General features: G+C 38.6%; 1 protein-coding gene across 12 annotated transcripts in view; it reads right to left on the bottom strand.

The window, feature by feature from the left end:
- RBFOX2 (RNA binding protein, fox-1 homolog (C. elegans) 2) overlaps window positions 1-20,756 on the bottom strand; it is a 203,882-nt gene that overhangs the window by 105,769 nt on the left and 77,357 nt on the right. The window contains exon 1 of one of the 12 annotated variants that reach the window (XM_008590063.1): window positions 6,097-6,149. The exons of the other annotated variants lie outside the window; for them this stretch is intronic. The gene's annotated coding sequence lies outside the window, so the exon portion shown is untranslated. Of the gene's footprint in view, window positions 1-6,096; window positions 6,150-20,756 lie in introns of those variants that run through there. 12 annotated transcript variants of the gene reach the window in all.

Genomic DNA, 20,756 nt, shown 5'->3' with positions numbered 1-20,756 from the left:
GCCAGGCAAAAAAAGGAGTATTTATTGTATAATTCCATTTTTATAAAATACTAGAAAATACAACCTAATCTACAATGATAGAAAACAGATCAGTGGTTGCTTAGATATATGCCACGAGAGGGGGAGGGGAAGTTGGAAGGATTACAAAGAAGCATGAGAAAACTTTTGGAGAAAATCAATAATAATCTTGGTTGTGGTGATGATTTCATGGATGCATACATATGTCAAAACTTAAATTATAAGCTTTAAATATGTGCAGTTTATTGTATATCAATTATACCACAATAGAGCTGTTAAAAAATTAAAATTATGAATTCCTGCCCCACTTATTGCAATGAGTATTTGCAAGGTTAGTTATTTTCTTTGGTGGAAGAGGGAATAGTAAAGGGAGATGAAGGAAAAATACCATTGTGTCCTAAAACACTACAGAGAAAGTTAGGAGAAGGAAGACTAGGGGTGTGATATTATGATATATTGGTTTTCATCCACAGTTCTTTGGCTCCTTAGCAGAACTCTAATCTTACCTTGCCTTTCTGTCTTGGTGCTGGCCATAAAGGAATCCTCTCACCTACCTTGTGTGACTGTAGGTGATAAGACCCCCATTTCAGGAGGGATCCTGCCCCATACCCAGGAAGAAGAAATGCTGCACAGAGAGGCCAAGAAGAATCTGAACAAACAGGCCATGCTGGGTTTCCCTACTTAGTCTATTAGTATTAGATCATTCCCTTTTTGTCCAATCACATTTCCACAAGGTTGTCCGTGCTCCAATTGCAACTGGCATCTGAAGTGGGGAGCAGTCTTGAGGACTGAGCCCTCAACCTGTGAGACCTGACAATACCTCCAGATAGACAGTGTCAGAACTGAATTGTGGAATTGGTTGCTTGCCTGCTGCTGGTGGGGAGAAATCCCCACACATCTGGTGTTAAAAGGGTGTTGTGAGCGTATAGTGGGAGAAACTGAACTGAATATGTTTGTTATACTCAAGGGGTATGGTGGCAAGCTAGATATGAAATTTAAGCAGAAGTAGAAAGGCAGGTTTTTCTGAAAATTACCTCTGATTAGTCTAGGTTAGACCCCTACTACATAACCCTCTTAGCACTTGCACATGTCCTTCTCAACTTGTCATACACATCATTTCTGTCTCTCCCACTCCAGGAGGGCAGAGACTACACAGTCTATCTTATCCCTAACACCTAGCAGAGTGCCTGGTTGGTGTACATAAGCAACACAGCACGTGGTTATGATTCCAGGGCTCTGAAGCCAGACCACTTGGATTCAAATTTTAGTGCCATCACTTCCTAACTGTGTAATTTTGGAGACATTATTTAACACCTCTCTGCCTCAAGTTCTTCACTTTGAAAAAGAAGATAATAGCACCTAACTCATAGTGTTATTGTGATGACTAAATCAGTCAATATATCAATATAATTGGCATATAGTGATTACTAAATTATAGCTGCTGTTATCATCATCACTGCTGTCATCATAATTATCATCTCCTTCTTAAGGGCATTTAAAGGAGACTGAGAATTTTCTGAGTCATAAAGCCAGATCTCTATCTGAGGAATAACTGGCCTCAACAAGAGACTCAAGTATGTAAACGGAGGAAAGGCAACTGGCAGGGAATGGAGGCATGGAGGGGACGCCATACATACACACCCAATGTAGGGCAATCAATTTCTGTTGAATGAATCAAGAGAGAAGACCAGGCTTGACCAAAAAGGGAATATTAATACATAAAGGAGCAAAGAAAATAGCAGTGATTTTTATGCCCAAGCAAATCTCCTCAAGTGCAAAAAGCGGGTAACATGTTCTCCCTTTCTATCTAGAAGTGCTGAAAAACAATGAGAAACCATTCCCTTGTGTTCAAAATAAAAAACGAACCAAAAGAGGAGGCCATGGGGTCTTGAATGTGGAACTGCCTCCCCTGGACTGTGTTCACCAGGCTGGTGCTTTACAGATGACCTGTCAGGCATCTAACAGCTTCACCTGACTTGTATCTCTACTGGGGAAAGGGACAGGGCTCTGCCAGCAGCAATGCAGCAGTGTGGGAATCCTTGGGTTGGCACTAGCCCCTTGCTCCATTCAAACCTGTAATCTCTTCTGACTTTGATTTAATGCAGCAATTACGGGTAATGTGGGTTGAAGGAGATAAATGCCCAGTGTAGCTGGCTGTTGCTTACTCTGTTCATGATACAAGAACATTTTTAAATTAAAATTCTCTTTATGATAAAGGAGCTGTTTCACTGAATGTTTCTGTGCAGTCCTGATATGGAGCTTCCCCCCAAAGCGGATTAGAAATCAAAGTTGCTCCTCCTCACTTCTGGCAAACCATGCATATATACAATTACTCCACCACCTAAAGTGAGTTCCTGAACCCTAAATTTTTCCCACTTATATAATTAGATTATGGTAATAACTTATGATGATCACAGGATCAGTGTCAGCACTACATGAGTTTCATTAAGGAAGACTCATCTTTACCTTTTGCAAAGAAATTCCCTTGATTTCTTTCAAAATAAATATGCAAAATAAACATTCATAAATATACATGCATAAAAAGACTTTGTACCCATTTCATTTGGAAAAGAAGGAATAGCTGAATATAAAATATAAAAAAATAAGGCCAGTTTGAATTCATAATACAATGATTTACTATACCTTTTATATCTAAAAATCTTTGAGTAATTAAGTCAGAAGTTAAATAAGTGTAGAAGGGTTAACAGAGCTTGCCAGGGTTTTTCCCCCCAAGACACAAAACCATCATGTTACAGCAATTGAAGGAATCTACATTAGTTACTCTAAGTCAAAACTGTGTAATGTTTGCAAGGTAGTTAAAAACAATAATCACCACCACCAAGACCACCTAATAACTAGAGGAAAAATAATCACACAGCATCTCAAGAAAGAACATTTGGTACAGGTTTACTGGTTCCTGAATCAATCAATAAAACTTTTGATCAATTACCCAATTTCCCACCCCAAAAGTAGAAATAAGAACAAATAATACTAACTTTGGTTAGCTAGGATCTAGTATTTTGATTGCTTGAAAAGGATGGTCATTGACAATTTTCTTTTGAAAAAAAAGAAACGAAGTACAAGGTCAGAATCAGTTATATTCTGCAAAGTGGAAACAAAAAGACCCAAGATCAAATGTGTTTTTTCTTTTCCTAAAGCACACAGTACAATTTCAGTGCAAAGGTCAGAAGTTAAGAACTGCTTTTCGGTTCCACTATAGAGAGTGGTGTCTCAATTACAATTAATGCAACTAATAGTTTTTGACTAAAAACCTATATACTCAAAAACATTCTCCTTTCAGAAGAGTGCCATATGCCATGTCAGGAAATCCAAGACTAAGACTAGATTCCCTCTCAGGAGGGCTCGCCAAGACCTACTTTAATCCTAGGTGTAAAAATACAGAACTGATGTCGCCTTTGCAATACCAATGCTGCTCTGGAGCAGTAATCATGGCTCTCAGGCTATGTGAGGAAGCTGATCTTCTCTTTCAAAGAGGGAAGGATAGAGAGACATAAAGAGATACCTTTGGAAAATAATTGTATAAATACATACTATATATATACATATACCCTGGCCCTTGGGAACATAGCCTGGCATAATTAATAAGATTAAAGAGGGATTTAGGATAAGTAAGATGAAAGTTAGTCTGATCCTTACAGGATTAAACCCAAAATCCTGTATGAATCCAACGATTTTTAAGATCAACACCATATAACAGGATTAAATCAATAGCCGCTTTTGTTTTCATATTGGAAACAATCATAGTTGGCAAATCCAGGCCAAGAGCACCACCTCATTGGTTAAACAGTAGGGAGTGCAGGGCTAAAAATAGGGACTTTTACTCTAAGGAGGCTTGCTGACTGCCCTACTCACACAAATCAAAAATCCCTTATCCCCTTATCTTTAATTCCAAAGTCCTAAAAGCCTGGAAAACTAAGTTTTTTTCTTCTCTATCCTCCCCGCCCCCCCTTTTGTGATGGTGGAAGAGGAATTCATTTAGTTACAAGTGTGACCTAAATTGCCATGGACATAAGGCCATTATGGTACAAATATTCAAAAAACATTACCTGTAAATAGATGAACAAGTGTGATGATGAAGTGTTGCCCTGTACCCAACTTGGGGTGTTACCCTAATATAGAGCATATCTATTCCATATCCTTTCTAAATTCCAAAAGATTCCAGATTATGATACATATCCGGCCACAAAGGCTTCAGATAAAGGACTGTGGACCTGTATTAACTTTACAAATGTGTCCTTCTTTAGCTTTTAAAAAAGGTAGCCATGACATAAATAATGGCAAATCAGGGAAACAAATTACAACTGCTGACATAATAAGCAACAACATGTCAAATAATGGCTATCAAACTGTAGCCAGTATGTCTACGATGGACATGCACTGGGGATAAATTAAAAGAGACAGAGACCCAGCTGGAATATGTTGCAGATTGATAATTACATTTAAATAATGACCAGAAAAATAGTATTTTTTTTTTCCTTTTTGTCTTTTTTACTGACCGGTACGGGATCGCAACCCTCGGTGTTACGCCCGCGCCACGCTCAGCCAGTGAGCGGGAACCGGTCACCACATGGGATCCGAACCCTCGGCGGGAGCGCCGCCGCACTCCCAAGTGGCGCACCTTCCAGTGCGCCACCAGGCCGGCCCGAAAAAATAGTATATTTTAACAAAAATTTCTCAAAAGGTTGGCTTAGGGGTAAGTTTTTAAAACTTGCCATCGATCAAAAGCAAACAACAAAAACTTCTAGGAGGAGCATACCAGGAAAAGAAAACATGAAGGCTTTATTCAAACTGAATACTTAGATAAATATGTATTTCCTGAATTTCTGTGGAGCCCTATACGATTCTTAGAATTTTAATTCCTAAAAAAAATTTAACACAGAAAGGCAATTTGGGAGATAATATATGTACCATTTATTTCTCTTGGAACATTCATATTAATATTAATTTTCATACTCATATTTATATTTATAAGTTAATTTCATAGACCATTTACTTCTCTAGGAACATTTATATTTATACATTAATTTACACACACACTTCTCTTTCACAGACACACTATTCTATTAACATAAAACTAAACTACTGACTTCTGCTTCCAGGAAGATGGAATACAGACACTTTTCTCTATTCTTCCTGCTAAGTACAATTTAAAACCATAGACACTTTATATATTAAACAATATAAGAAAACTCCTAAAGGTTAGAGAGAAGAAAACAAACTGGATAGGGACCTCAGGACAGGGTGGTGAGTTCCCTGGATTTTCTCTTTACCTCGTACAGCCCAGACTTTGAGCTGAAGAACCTGGAAACACCAATGGGCACAGACAAAAAAGCCCCCAACAAAAGCCTCTTCTCTACAACCAAAGGACAAGGAAAGGGGCAGCCTAGCAAGTAAGAAAATATGTAGACTCTCTAATCCAGCCAAACACCACTTCTTTCCCACCCAGGTCAGCAAAGGCCAAGTGAGGAGCCTCGACTTCTACCCTCACCAGGCTGATGCAGGTGTCCCAGCATCCCTGCCCAAGTACAAAAGGAAAAGTAGGGAGTCCGTACATTCATCCCCACAAAACTATATAACTTTTAGGAAACAAAACAAAATGACACAAAAAATTGTCACGACTTAGGGCTTAGGTACAGAGCTCTTAGACTTGACACTAAAAACATGATCCATAAAAGGAAAATTTGATAAATTGGATTTCATCAAAATTAAAATTTTGTTTTCTTCTGTGAAAGACCCTGTTGAGAATGAAAAGACAAGCTACAAAGTGGGAGAAAATATTTGCAAACCACATATCTAGAATATAAAAAGAATCCAAAATTCAACAGTAAAAAGAACAATCCAATTAGAACATTAGCAAAAGACACTAACATCTCACTAAAGAGGATATACAGATAGTTAAATAAGCATTCAGAAAGATATTCAACATCATTAGCTATTAGGGAAATGCAAATTAAAACTACAGTGACATACAAGTACACACCTATCGGAATAACTTTAAAAAAAAAAAAGTAACACCATCAAATGCTGACGAGGATACAAAGAAACTGAATAACTTACACACTAGTGATGGAAATGTAAAACGGTACAACCACTCTGAAAAACTGTTTAGCCATTTCCTATAGAAGTAAACATGCGACTACCACATAATCCAGCAACTGCACTCCTGAGCATTCATCCCATAAAAATGAAGACTTATGCTCACACAAAAACCTATACACGAATGTTTATAAGCAGCTTTATTCATAACAAATGTCTTTCAGTGTGTGAATGTTTAAACGAACTATGGTATATCTATACCATGGAACACTATTGAGCAATAAAAAAGAATGAATGACTCATAAATGCAACAACCTGGATGAATATCTAGAAAATTATGCTAAGTTTAAAAATGCAACCCCTAAAGGATTTTGCTGTATGTATTTAATTTACATAACATTCTTGAAATGACAGAAATGGAGAACACGTTAGTGGTTGCCATGAGTTAAGGAAGGAGTGGGGGCAGGTGGGAAGTGGGTGTGGTACAAACGAGCAACACGAGGGATCCTTATGGTGATGGAAATGTTCTGTATCTTAACAGTACTACTGTCAATATCCTGGGTGTGACATTGTACTATAATTTTGCATGATGTTACCATTGGGGGAAACTGGGTAAAAGGGTGCATGAAATCTCTGTATTATTTCTTACAACTGCATGTGAATCAATAATTATCTGAAAATAAAAAACTTAATGAAAACAAAAGTCTATCTGTTGCTATCAAGAATATTATTGGGATAATTGGCAAATGAGAATGTGGGCTGAAGATTAGATAATAGTATCTATATTTAACGTCCTGATTTTGATAACTATACAAGAGGTTATGTAAGAGAATACCCTTGCTTTGAGAAAATTAATATAAAATTTGGGGGTACTAAAGGGGACTTTTTTTTTTTTTTTAAAGATGACCGGTAAGGGGATCTTAACTCTTGACTTGGTGTTGTCAGCACCACACTCAGCCAGTGAGCTAACCAGCCATCCCTATATAGGATCCGCACCCGCGGCCTTGGTGTTAACAGCACCACACTCTCCCGAGTGAGCCATGGGCCGGCCCCTAAAGGGACATTTTATACTTACACACAAACACACACACTTTGAAACTTACTTTCAAATGGTTCAGAAAAAAAGAGTAGAAAAACAAATATGGCAAAATGATAAGAATAAACCTTTTGGGAGTGAAGGATATATTCATTATCATGATAGTGATTGTGTCACAGGTGTTTACCTATGTCAAAACCCCATTAAATACCGTACTTTAAACATGTGCAGTGAATCTATGATCATCTCAAAACAAAAAGTTTAATTAAAAAAAATACTACTTAGCAAACATTCTTTTAATTATAAATAAATAGAAGTGAAAAACAATAAAAAATAGAATTGCAGGACACATCAAAATAAAACTTTAAAATTTATAAAAATAAAATTCAGGGGCCGGCCCGGTGGCGCAAGGAAGGAGTGGGGGCAGGTGGGAAGTGGGTGTGGTACAAACGAGCAACACGAGGGATCCTTATGGTGATGGAAATGTTCTGTATCTTAACAGTACTACTGTGACCCACTCTGGCTCTAGTTTTTTTTATACGTACAGGCCCGCCGCTTGGGAGCGAGGCGGCACTCCTGCCGAGGGTTCGGATCCCACATACAGACCGGTTCCCGCTCACTGGCTGAGCGAGGTGCGGGCACAACACAGAGGGTTGCGATCCCGTTGCCGGTCCCGGTCTGGTACGGGCGCGACACTGAGGGTTGCGATCCGTTGCCGGACACGAAAAAAGACAAAAAAAAAATTCAAAAAACTACTTAGCACTGAATTCAAGAATAATCTGAGTATACCTGCTAGTACTTGTATTGTGATATCACCCAGAATGCCAAAAAATGACTATGCCTAATGCTCATAGTTACTATATCACGTTTCTTCCTATGGAATTATCAAAACATTTTATAGACTTTACAGTGTATTCTTTGTTTGCTCGACACATAGTTGCCCATATCATAGGGCAAAATCAGTATGTAGACGCCTCCTCTTAACAGCCTTTTTATTACTCATGTTTCTTAAACATACTAACTAAATGTTATTGCTTTGGTAAGGGTTATTAGAACTTAAAGAGATGTTCCCTCTATTTGTACGTTTGATTAGCTTTTTTTCTTTGAAAATTATTTATGAAGCAAAAAATAAGAATTCACACATTCCAGTTGACCATTAGAGTTTAAAAACTTTTTTCTTTTCTTTTTTTCCGTGTCCGGCAACGGATCACAACCCTCAGTGTCGCCCCCGTACCGGACCGGGACCGGCAACGGGATCACAGCCCTCGGCGTTGCTCCCGCGCCCCGCTCAGCCAGTGAGCGGGATCGCAACCCTCAGTGTCGCCCCCGTACCGGACCGGGACCGGCAACGGGATCACAGCCCTCGGCGTTGCTCCCGCGCCCCGCTCAGCCAGTGAGCGGGAACCGGTCTGTATGTGGGATCCGAACCCCCGGCAGGAGCGCCGCCGCGCTTCCCAAGCGGCGCACTATAGCAGTGCGCCACCAGGCCGGCCCAAAAACTTTTTTTCTTTATTACCTCCAGAGGAAGTGCCCTTGAATCACCTCAGCCAAAACAAAATATGAATATCAAACAAAACACACACTTTTAGATACAATTATTTTATTAAATGTAATATCCAACATACACCACTTTTTAAAAACTAGTTTTTATATTACCTATATGAGGAAAAGAAGGAAGGAGGGAAGAAAGGAAGGGAGAGAGGGAGGGAGGGATTAAGATAGAAGTTCTGGTTTAAATCAATTAAGGACCAATACCAATATGTAGAATCTTCCCAGAAAATCTGTATTAATACTACAGTACTTGCTACTCTCCATTGAAAACAACAACAATGGGAAAGGATCTATCACAGATGCTTTGGAATCATTTTTTAAAAATTAGGTAACATGTACATGGTTACTAACAAAGAGAATCATCAAAATCATGTTTCTTATGAAACTGCATCAAAAAGTATGGTATTATTCATCAATCAAAACAAAAGAAAGTAGGAAAATCAATCTCTAAGTTCTAAAATATTTGTGAGGGCAGGAAAGAATAACTTTTATTTGCTATCAGGAACTGTCCTATCTCTCTTTTTTGCTATAAGGAATTGTCTTATTCTCTCCTTTCATTCCAGCCATGCTGTCTCCTCACACTCGCTGCCACGGCTTCAGGCTAACAAGTTTAGGGATTCATTCCTATCTTCACAAGAAACATATAAAAGTAGTTCTGTGATAGGCAATGGGTAGGTTCAGTATCCAAATCAAGCCTGCTTTTATCCCCAGCACTTACAACAGCACTTGGCTCATAGGAGATTTGCACAATGTATTTGCTAATTAAAAGAAAATAAGTGAAGGAATAAATGACACTCAAAAAACCTATTTACTGGAAAGACCTTGAGTCCCTAGTACTCAGGTACTTTACCCAAGAATCTTATCCCTAAAATACTGCATAGGGTATTTGCCTCAGCATCAAAATTCACCTACTTAAACAGTCTCCTTGGATTCCAGACTGGCCCATGCATCTTCAATATTGGCTGACCTTTCTTTCAGTTCCTATTCAGCCCAGTGAGCAGACCCACTCTGGCTCTAGTTTTTCTTATACGTACAGGCCCTTACTCTCAACAGTTCACCGAGATCCAGCCTGCTATCTCCTCCTTAACTACGAGCTTCCGTATAATGAAACATCTGATTTCACATTAGCCTCTGTGGTCTTGATTCTGTCTTACAGTTCTACACTACCTGTGGTTTTAGTGTGGAAGCTATGTGCCTTGGAGCAATTTTGTAATTATTTGTTGCTTTTCAGTATCCTCCAATTCAGTTTGCTAGCAGTATCAATTTATGATGTATCCTTTTATATCACAGGATAAGTGACTTGTCTGGAGTCACAGTGAATGGTAAAGCCTAGATTTTAGCTGATTTTCCAGGATCTTCTGACCAGTCCACTAAATAACATATCTCATACCTTTACTATATCAATTATCTTCAATTTTCAAAAAAAGTGGACTTAAGAAGAAATTAAGTCCTTTAAAATCCAGATTCTCTTATCATCTAGCATAAGAGTATGGTCCTAATGCACACATTTTTACCCTGAATTTAATCCACTCTTCACCTATATGTTAAGCAACATTAATTATCTTTTAGCCTCTAAATACTTCCTGTAGTACCAAGTTTACTACATTTTCACAAAGTCTGGGCAAGAGTATATGACAGAAGAGATAATTTGTCCTTAATATGGTTGGGCTTCACAGGGCCCATGATCCACTGGAAACTGTGTGCAAAGTGTTGTAAATATGTACATTGTTCTGGGGACCTGGTCCAGAGCTTTCCTTAGATTCTCAGTAATGTTCAAGGCCCAAAATAAAGATTTAGAACCAATAATAGTCCAGAAAATTAACAAGGTTAGGAGATAATTCCATCTTTAAGTAGATGTTCCATTCAAACACTCCTATTGTTTCATGGCAAATCACTAATACTTCTAGTGTAGGTATTTCCCCCAAGTCCACTTCCTAATCCTACCTCTTTTGAATGTCTTCCTTTGCTTAAAGGGTCTTTACCTTCATTTCTAATCCTCAACCCCTTTCACAAAAATTCTAATCCCATTTTCTGCTAAGGGTTAGGCCACAGATCCAAATCCTAGCCCCACCTCACTGCAAATCTTTCAAGTCAGGGACCAACTGACAAGAAACATTCCAGCTTCAACATCCCAATTAAGGAGCTAACTAGGAGAGATCTTTGTGGATTTAGTTTGTTTGTTTGGTGGGTTTTTTATGGTTTTTTGTTGTTTTTTAAACAGTTGTTTAAGCTAATCTGGCTTCAAATCCTCAAGAGAAAAGCTGGGGTCAAGAATATATTGCCCCTCATGGTCATTCCTGAAATTCTCTCAAGTCGTCCCACATCTTTTAGTCTGAACAAGCTCTAATGACATACTTCTACTGCAGACTTACCAAAGTGAAACCTTTTTTAGTCATTCTGAGAAAATTAGACTCTAAACCAGTGTTTCCTAACCATTTTATGTATTTATTTATTTATTTAAATTTTTATTGAATCATAATTGATTATACATATTTTGGGAGTTCAATGTTGACATATGTTGATCAAATCAATATTACTAGCATATATATTATTACAAATCATACTTATTCTTTATGCCCCTTGTCCAATCTCTCTCCATCCCCCACTCTCTCCCCCTCCCCCCTCTAATTACCCTAGATTTTTTTCTCTCCTTCTGAAAGTGTAATGGTTACTCTGTTGATTTGTTGCCTAGATGATCTGTCCAATGCTGAGAGGTAAGTTCAGGTCTCCCAATATTATCGTAGAGCAGATGCTTCTTCTGTCACTCTGGAATGGGCTTTGTGGAGAGAGACATCCTCTTCTTTTGTTCAGTCTCTGCTGGTGACTCTCCTGTGTCAATGCACTCCAGTGGCTGGTGGACCACCTGCACGGTGGTTGTGGCGTCTAGCTGCTTTCGCAGCAGCCATGATTATTGTGGTGGCTGTGGTGGGCCACTCATATGGAGTTGATGTTTTTGGCATGCTCCTTACCTAGTTGGTGGTGGTGATGGCAGTGTGCCTGGTTGTGGGAGGGGGTCCGGTTCCTGGCCCCCTGGGTGGGCCCTGTGGCACTGGTGGTGTGCCTGGTTGTGGGCGGAGGGTCCAGTCCCCAGCTCCATACCTCAGGAGGGCCCCGTGATGCTGGTGGTGTGCCTAGTTGCCGCCCCCCCTTCTGGCTTGGTAGCCCAGGGGACTTCCGGTCCTTCTAGGAGTTATAGGTGTTCTTATCAAACTTTGTCTCTGGTTGTGGGTACTCTTTTTTATCTTTCAGTTCTGTGTTGGATTATTTACTGTTCCCACCACTTAAACTCTGCGCTGGAACTAATTTGTTGTCCTTTGCTTACTTCTAAAGTGGGGGAACTTCCTGTGGGGACCAGTACTTGAGCCCTGTGGTTGAACTAAATTGCTGCTTTGCTGTTGTTTCCCTAGAGAAGGCTTTTTGTGTAGTTCAGATTTTAACGGTTGACTTTATGGGATTTCTGGGTTTAGTGAAATCCAATGCACCTGCATTGTGCAGAAGCACTGGTCTGGGCCTGAGTCTTTTTATCAAACTGCACCCCATGCAACTCTATATTCCTGACCGACTGGTGTGGATCACTCCGATCCTCTGAGTGATCCTACGCTGATCAGGGGGCAGATCACCTGTCCTTGCTAAGTCCCAGTGTTCTCCCAGTGGGCCCATCTCCCCCACTGCCTGTTCTGCAAACACTTCCCATGGGATGGTCTGTACGCTGGTCCCCTGAGATGACTCACCGGCCTCTGAGTGGTTCCTTTTTTTCAGTTGTTCTGGCTCCTCACTCCTATGTGGGTCCACAGGAACCCTATTAGTGGTCTTGCTGGCCTGGGGGCCACCAAGGCCCTTTTCTCCCAAGCCACCTCCATGCATCTTCATCCAAAGGGCACAGCTATGGCTTTTGCTGGCTCCTGCTCCACATACTCAGCAGCTCCAGCCTGGAAGCAGCTGGGGCTTGAAATGGTTGAAGAGGTTTCTTTTTTCTCTCATCATGGCTTCTCTGGCCTTCATGCACTCCGTAGGTCTCTCCTCCTCTTCTCCTGAGCTCTAGCAGCCCCAGCTTAACTGTCATTGCTTTTTAATGGTTGTAAATTGGTTGATTTGTGGGAGAGAGTGACACTGGGGACTGTGTATTCTCCCATCTTGATCGGAAGTCTGTTTCCTAATCATTTTACAAGACCAGTGCCCTAACCCCTGAGCTATAGGGCCTCGTTATTCCCTAACCATTTTAAAAACCCTTATTCTTTAATACTTACTCATTTTTATCTTCTGAATCTTCCATCAACCCAGAATAGCATGTACAACCTACTTTCTGAAATGTTTATTATGACTTAAAGATTTAAACATTCTTTTTTTGAACTTTATAGTCTCTCTTTTACTAACCCTGAAATTCTAATTTATACCTTTCATTCCTGGTTAAGATCATGTAAGATCATGGCTCTAAACATACAGAATGTAAATACGGACTTTTGTTGCAAAGCCCCTTCACAAGGTTCAAAATAGCAATGCATATGCAAAAAAATTAGGATAACAGAAGATTTTCAATCACTGTTGTGTCATAAGAGAAACAATAAAAACAGGGGTGGGGGGAAGGAAACCCCAGGAGTTTCTGGTTAACTGAGAACTGTTATATGTGAGAATCAATAAAATACACAGAACTATACTGAATGTATCTGGATCACACTATGAATATCAACTATATTGCAAGAGTACATACAGACAGTGGAAGAGACTTGGCTGGATTTATACAGAACATGTTTTTTTGGGTAAATGGCTAATAAAAGCAGGTCTCAATTTCCTCTCAAAACATATATTATATTTTTAGGTTTTAACTTCCAGTAATTTGAACTTTCAGAATTTGTTTGGAGAAAACAAGCAGGAGTTTAATGAATTATATTCCTTTGACTTTATATTCAGACAAGACTTTAAAAACACATGATTTAATCCACTTCCCAATACATTGAAAGACATGACTACACAGAACATGAAATTTAAAGAAAACAAATCGCAAGGGCTCTCAAGGTATTCTGGATTGCATTTTATTGCTTTTTTCAAAAAATCTTTTCCATATTAGAGTCAGTAACTCCAGGGTTCCCTTGCTTTTCTTGCTTCCATTTAGTTCCATATGCTCATTTTAAAGGCTTGCTCTTCTCATTTTTACTTCTTCATGCCACTTGGCTTCTACTCAGCAGTATCCTGGGGGAATTAGTATGTTGGCTATCTCCCTTGCAAGATATTCTAAAAGGTCACTATTTCATTTGTGTTAGTTACCTGGGGAGAGATAGATGAAGGGAAACTGAACTTTGGCAGTGCATAAACATATTTCTAAGACCCATGCTCTGAAATATAACTGGGTTTTTCAAGTAATGCATACTGTACTGTCTGGTAGAAGGAGAGGGGAACAAAAGAAATGTGAAGGTCAGAGAATGGAATAAAAAAAGTAGGAAGTTGTGAAGGTCCAGTGCAGAAGGAAAGGCATTCTGAACAACAGTTAAGAAGAGCTTCAGATTGAGTACAGCCTCAATGTGCAACAATGGAAATACAGGGAAATAGTGAAGTCCTAGGAGCAGGAATTAAGAAACTAAAATAAAGGCTGGTCAAAGTAGAAACTGGGAAAAGATTGATCTCCTACAGAAAGAGGTCAAGATACAAATAGTCAAGTCTTAGAATATGGTATATCAAACTAGCCTAATCAAGTGCCATCATGCACCAGGGCAAAAAGACCAGGTGAACAGACTAGCCAATCTAATAAGGGTAACGTTTAAACCATGGCACATGAGTAATGAGGCATCAGATTACTTAAAAAACAAGCTAACCAGTGGGAAAGTAGCTCCTTAACATAAGGCCAGACTAAACTCTTAATTCAGAGCAGAGGGAGTTGAACTTGCAAGCTTTTTGTATCCATAGCTAGCAGGGCAAGGGCAGGCAAAGGCTGACAATTCTAAGCAAGATGGTGAATTCGAGTTCAAATCAGTTCAACATCTACTGACTACCTAATGTGTCCAGCACTATAATAAGCACTGGAATACAGAGAATTCATTGCTGCCTCTGAAGAGTTTACAAGAGAAGCTAAAATGATTTGTTCACGATCACTTACCATGGGGATGCTCTTAGAGGATGTGATGTGTTAATGACTGTAAAATGCTTAGTATTAAGCCTGGCAAATAGTAGGCATTTAAAAATCGGTAGCTGCTAATCAGCATCTTTATAATTATCACCACCATTACCACAATACCCATTACCACACTGTAGGGATTACAGATCATCAATTCCAGAAGAAACGGCTTTAAACTATGAAAATTTGTTACTGAATGGTTTGTTCCTTAACACTATGTCCACCAGACTAAGGATTTATATTAAAACTAGGGCAAGACCTCTTCCCACTCATGATCTAGTTCTTATAATAGTCCTAGTGACACTGTTTCTGGCAAACTTTCTCAATCAGTCATGCAAATGTTAGCATCAACACAGTCTCGTACCCATGCTACCCAAATTTTTTATAACGTATGAACTTGACTTCATATTGTTGTTGATACTGACAAAAGGAGAAAAGCCACTGAGTCTTCAAAACAACTACTTTCAAATGTCACAGATCAAACGGGAGAAATTACCAGTCAGTTAGAGTGTGGTGCTGATAACACCAAGGTCCAGGGTTTGATCCCTGTACTAGCCAGCTGCCAAAAAAAAAAAAAAAGAGTGAAAAGTACATGACCATCATCTTATCGATTCATACTTACTGATCTCCCATAATGAATTAGATGCTTTAGAAAAAGCATACTTAAAAAACAGTATCACTAGCCTCCTCAGGCTAAGTTCTGAGAAATAATGCTGTTAGAAAACTTGCCTAGCAAAAAGCAGTAAACTACAGAAAAATAAACCAAATATGTACTAAAATGACTAAAAGGAATTATCTAGAGTAAGTTTAACTGAAAAGTTTTCGGTATGCTTAAGAGAAATATAAAATATGCTATCTATTTCCTAAATTTTTAAAGAGAGAGAAATAAATACATACATACATACATACATACATACATACATACATACATACATACATACATACATACATACATACATACATACATACATACATACATACATACATACATACATACATACATACATACATACATACATACATACATACATACATACATACATACATACATACATACATACATACATACATACATACATACATACATACATACATACATACATACATACATACATACATACATACATACATACATACATACATACATACATACATACATACATACATACATACATACATACATACATACATACATACATACATACATACATACATACATACATACATACATACATACATACATACATACATACATACATACATACATAAAGTAAACTTACAAGTTCTTTAAAAATATGTCCAATTCGGATGTGAGGGCGATCTGGCTGCGACATCTGTCACCCCATTGATCAGCAGGGTTGATTCGGCTGATCTGGCTGGCTAGGCGGGTGTCCCCTTCCTCCCTCACCACTCCATGTGCGTCCCTCCCAGCGCTCAGTCGAAGAGGACGACCTTCCCCGCTAGAGGAGAGGACCGTTCTTCGGTCAAGGGTATACGAGTAGCTGCGCTCCCCTGCTAGAACCTCCAAACAAGCTCTCAAAATATGTCCAATTCAGGGAAGGGGTGAATGGAGATAGAGGACATAACATAAGGCATAAAAACATAAAGAAACAAAATGAGAGAAAAAGAAAGAATGGTAAAAACAGAGGAAACGACATAATCCTAAATATCTTAGGGAAAGAGGAAAATAGGGAGGGAAAACAAAATGGAACTAATAGTGAAACAGCTAGAATAAATTGTAGCTATCAGTCATAGTTCTTCAACACCTCTGTTTTACTGATGAAGGAATTGTGGTCGGGCAAGGTTGAGTAATTTAGCACACAGTAAATACCCAAATTTTTTACGAATTGGAAAGACAAGTGTTATGGGCTGAATGTTTGTGTCCTCCCCAAATTTATATGTTGAGGTCATAACACCCAGTATAGCTGAATTAGGACATGGGGCCTCTAAGGAAATAATGAGGGTAAAACAAGGACTGGGGGGGCCAAGTGGGGTGTCTGATCTATAGGATTAGTGTCCTTATAAAAAGAGACACCAGAGAGTTCACTCCCTCTGTCCATCCCACCCCACCCCCACCCCTGCACTAAAAAGATGTCATGTGAGCACAAAGCAAGATGGCAGTCACCTATGAGCCCAGAGAAAAGGACTCAGAATGAAACCTTCCTTGGTGGCAACTTGATCTTGGACTTCCAAGATCAAATTTCTGTTGCTTAAGCCACTTAGTCTGTGGTAATTTGTTATAGCAGCCCTAGCAGATTAAGACAACAAGCATTGAAGTCTTTAGGCAAATCATTCAAAAAGAAAAGTTTTAACTTACTTATTAAACTTAAAATATAAATATATACCTTACCCCTCTTTCCTTCTCTTTCCTTTCTGTTAGAGAATGAGAAGTGGGCCAATGGGCCACTAGCTAGGTTTAGTTTAAGCAAAAATCCAAGTAACATTCCTAAAGGCAAAGCTTCCCTAAGATGCCTACATACAGTAGAAACTCAACAAATTTCATTCAATTAATGAGTGGCCAAAATCGATTCTATACTTACATAAGTAACATATCTAGTCCCCAAACTATGCACCACCAACTATAAATAACAAATGTTCACTGGTATTTGTGCGCGTGCGTGCGTGCGTGTGTGTGTTTTGCAACCCATGCCATAAAGACATAGATTGCCATTTTTAGAATATGGGGTTTTTCTCTTTTTTTTTTTTTTTTTTTTTTTTTTTTCTGACGGCTAGCCAGTACAGAGATCAAATGCTGGACCTTGGTGTTATCAGCACCACACTCTAACCAACCGAGCTAACCGGCCAGACTCCATTTTAAGAACATGGACAAGTCCTCAAAACGTTTTTCCAACCTGCCTACTCACCTAGCCCCTCCTCATCCTCTTAGGAGTATAGACTTTATATTTCAAAATTTATATTTTATTGGCAAACAAAGATAAATTTTTCATTAACCAATTTTAAGAAAACTGCCTAATATATTGTTTTATGTAATAGTAAAAAATAAAAGTAAAGAGATGTATTACCCAATTCTAATGTAAATTTTAAAAGTTAAAGTTAAAATTTAGTTTACTTAAGTAAAAAAGGTAAATCTTAAGGGTTCAAAGAAAAATGAAAAGTTTCTGGAAAAAAAAACAAATAACCAATAAACAAAAGTAGAACTCTAACCCTCTTCATTATGTATGTCTTATAGTACTGTCTATACCCAAAATAGTTACTGGCAATTAGCATAGATTCAAAAACTGACGAATGAATGGGCTAAATATATAATAGAAAAAAGAATAAGAACTCAGAGTTTATGAATAGGGGGGTATAGTGGATTGAATTATGTGTCCCCAAAACTCCCTGAAGCTTGAATTGTGTCCCCCAAGTTTTACGTATTAGAAACTTAGCCCCCACTGTGACTGTCAAGAGGGTGGGAAATCCTACTATGGTAATTGAAAGGTGGGGCCTTGAAGAGGTGATTGGATTGTAGGAACATGCCACAGTGAATAGATTAAAAATAGTGATCAGGTGTGTGGTTCTGAGGGCTTTAAAAGAAGAGGAGAGTCTGTCTGTCTCTCTGCTCTCTTTGCTTCCACCACCTTGCAATGTGAGACCCTTGGGTCACTGTCGCCACCACCAGATGGACTTTGGACTTCGCAGCCTCAGAAACTGTAAGCAATAAATTTCATTTTCTTTATAAATCACCCAGTTCTGTGTACTTTGTTATTAGCAACATAAACAGACTAATACGGGGGGAGGTGCACTCAATTTTAAGTAGCATTTCAATGGTCTTAAATTTGTTAATGAAATGTATCCAGAAAAAAAGATTATACCAAGAAGAGGGAGCAAAAAGAATATTGTTCTCCTTGTAACATTTATTAGATGATATAGAATAGTCAATTCCACAGCTCACCTTACAGATGAAAGACCCTTAAAGCCTCCAAATAAAACTCCTTTAAATGAATGCCTACATGGGTTTACTTCCTCTGCTCTGAAAAAGATATTATAGCCATTATATAATTGGCCTAAAATTTACAAAATGGATCATATTCTAAAAATGCATTTTTATTTCCATTGTTTAGAACTCTGATCACACTTCCCCATTAAGAGAAACACACACACAAAGAGATTTGTAACTGGTAGTTGGGTTTCCAGACCAGATTACAAGAGCCTAGTAATATAATTGGGGGGGAGGGGGGGGGATGTTTGAGTTCACTAAACCAGTAATGAACCGGAACTACTATACACATGAAATAAAAATAACAGAAAACAAGATAGTAATATAGCAGCAAATTACAAATAATGCCACTGTAATTAAAGAGGAAATTGTTTTTTCCTAAATCATCCTGCATGTTGGTTGGCAGAAGACAAATTTAATCACTGACTAAGAAAGTGGAGATGTCTGTGGAGATTTAGAAGAAGGAGTAGGAGTACTTTCAAGGGTTTTAGTAACTGGTGTAACTTTTTTTCTGTGTGTGCAACTTCTAAAAAAAGAATTTCAATTTTATTTCAACACCTACAATATTTTCATTTTCCCTGTTACAAATGTAATTCTAGTTAATCAACCATAAGGAAAGTAAATTTTTATTTCATATATGGAACAAAAGGATGGAGACAAAGAAAAGGAAACACGGCAGGATTTAGAACAGAATGGGGAAGGGAAAAGTAATAATTAATGAATACTTGCTAAAAGGAGAGGAGGGAAGAATGGAAGGGAAAGAAAAAGGGAAGAATGTGAATATTTAAAAGAATGCTGGAATGTAAATAACTAAAGTTTAAGTAGTAAGAGAGACAGAGGTGAAGGATAGAAAGGAGGACCCAATGTACACATGATATTTTTAAAGGGGAAGAAAATAGGTGGTAAGAGGACACCCTGAATAAGACCGTTCTCAGTACTGCCATTCAGGAGTACAGCTGACTCAGAAGAACTGGGATGGATCGAGAACAGTAACAATTGTAATAATTACATATATTGAATATTTACTATGTACATATCAAGAACTGTTCTGAGAGCTTTACGTGGCTCAAAACAATCCTCTGTAATAGCTGCAATTTTTCTACTCATTTTATAGACGAAAAAGCACGATAATTTGCCCAATGTCATTCAGACAAGATGCATCAGAACCAGGTTTGGAACCCAGTCAATTCGGTTCCAAAGCCTGAACCATTAAAGCAGTACCGCCTGGATAGTACATGCCATCACACACACACTGGGACACCAGTCCATTGTAAATGAGAGAGAATGACAGGTAACAACTACAAAGGGAGTTCCAACACTATAAATTACTTATAGTTACTAAGTATTCCCTTGTAAATGAAAAAGTAACAAGTAGAAAACCTCTGGAATTTAGCACCCATTTGACAAATATTTACTGAACACCAATCACTATTCTAGACACTGGGGATACAGCAGTGAACAAACCAGACAAAAATCTCTATAGGAGACAGATACTAAAAAAGATATTTCTAAAATATTTAGAAGATGGTAAGTGCTATGGAGAATTTAAAACAGAATGGCTTAAAAAGGCCTTAAAATAACATTTGGGCCAAAACTTGAAGGAAATGGGGAAGCAAGACATGAGGATATGTGAAGAAGAGCACTGCAGGCAGAAGAAACAAGTACAAAGTGCCTGGCAAGTTTGAGGAACAGCAAGAAGGCCAATGGAGTTGGAGGAGAGAGAGAAATGGAAAGAACAGAAGGAGATGAAAGTCCAAAAGGCACCCAGGAGCCAGCTTGACCAGAGCCCTGTAGGGACTCTGGTTTTTCCTCTGAGTGAAACACATCAAGGAATTTTGAGCATGATCTGATTTATATTTTTAAAGGATTAGGTCAGATGCTGTGATCTGAATAAATTATTCAGCATCAATGGTGGAAGCAGGGAGACCAGGCAGATTATTACAATAATCCAGGCAAGAGAAAATGGTAATACTGAACCAAGATAAAGTAGTAGAGCTAGTGAAAAAGAATCAGATTTAGGTTCATTTTGAAAGGCAGAGCTTAAAGGA

The sequence above is a fragment of the Galeopterus variegatus genome, unplaced genomic scaffold (assembly GCF_000696425.1).
Source record: "Galeopterus variegatus unplaced genomic scaffold, G_variegatus-3.0.2 Scaffold139, whole genome shotgun sequence".
NCBI lineage: Eukaryota > Metazoa > Chordata > Mammalia > Dermoptera > Cynocephalidae > Galeopterus > Galeopterus variegatus.
The sequence above is the reverse complement of the archived record's forward strand: the minus strand, read 5'-3'. Positions and strand labels throughout refer to the sequence as shown.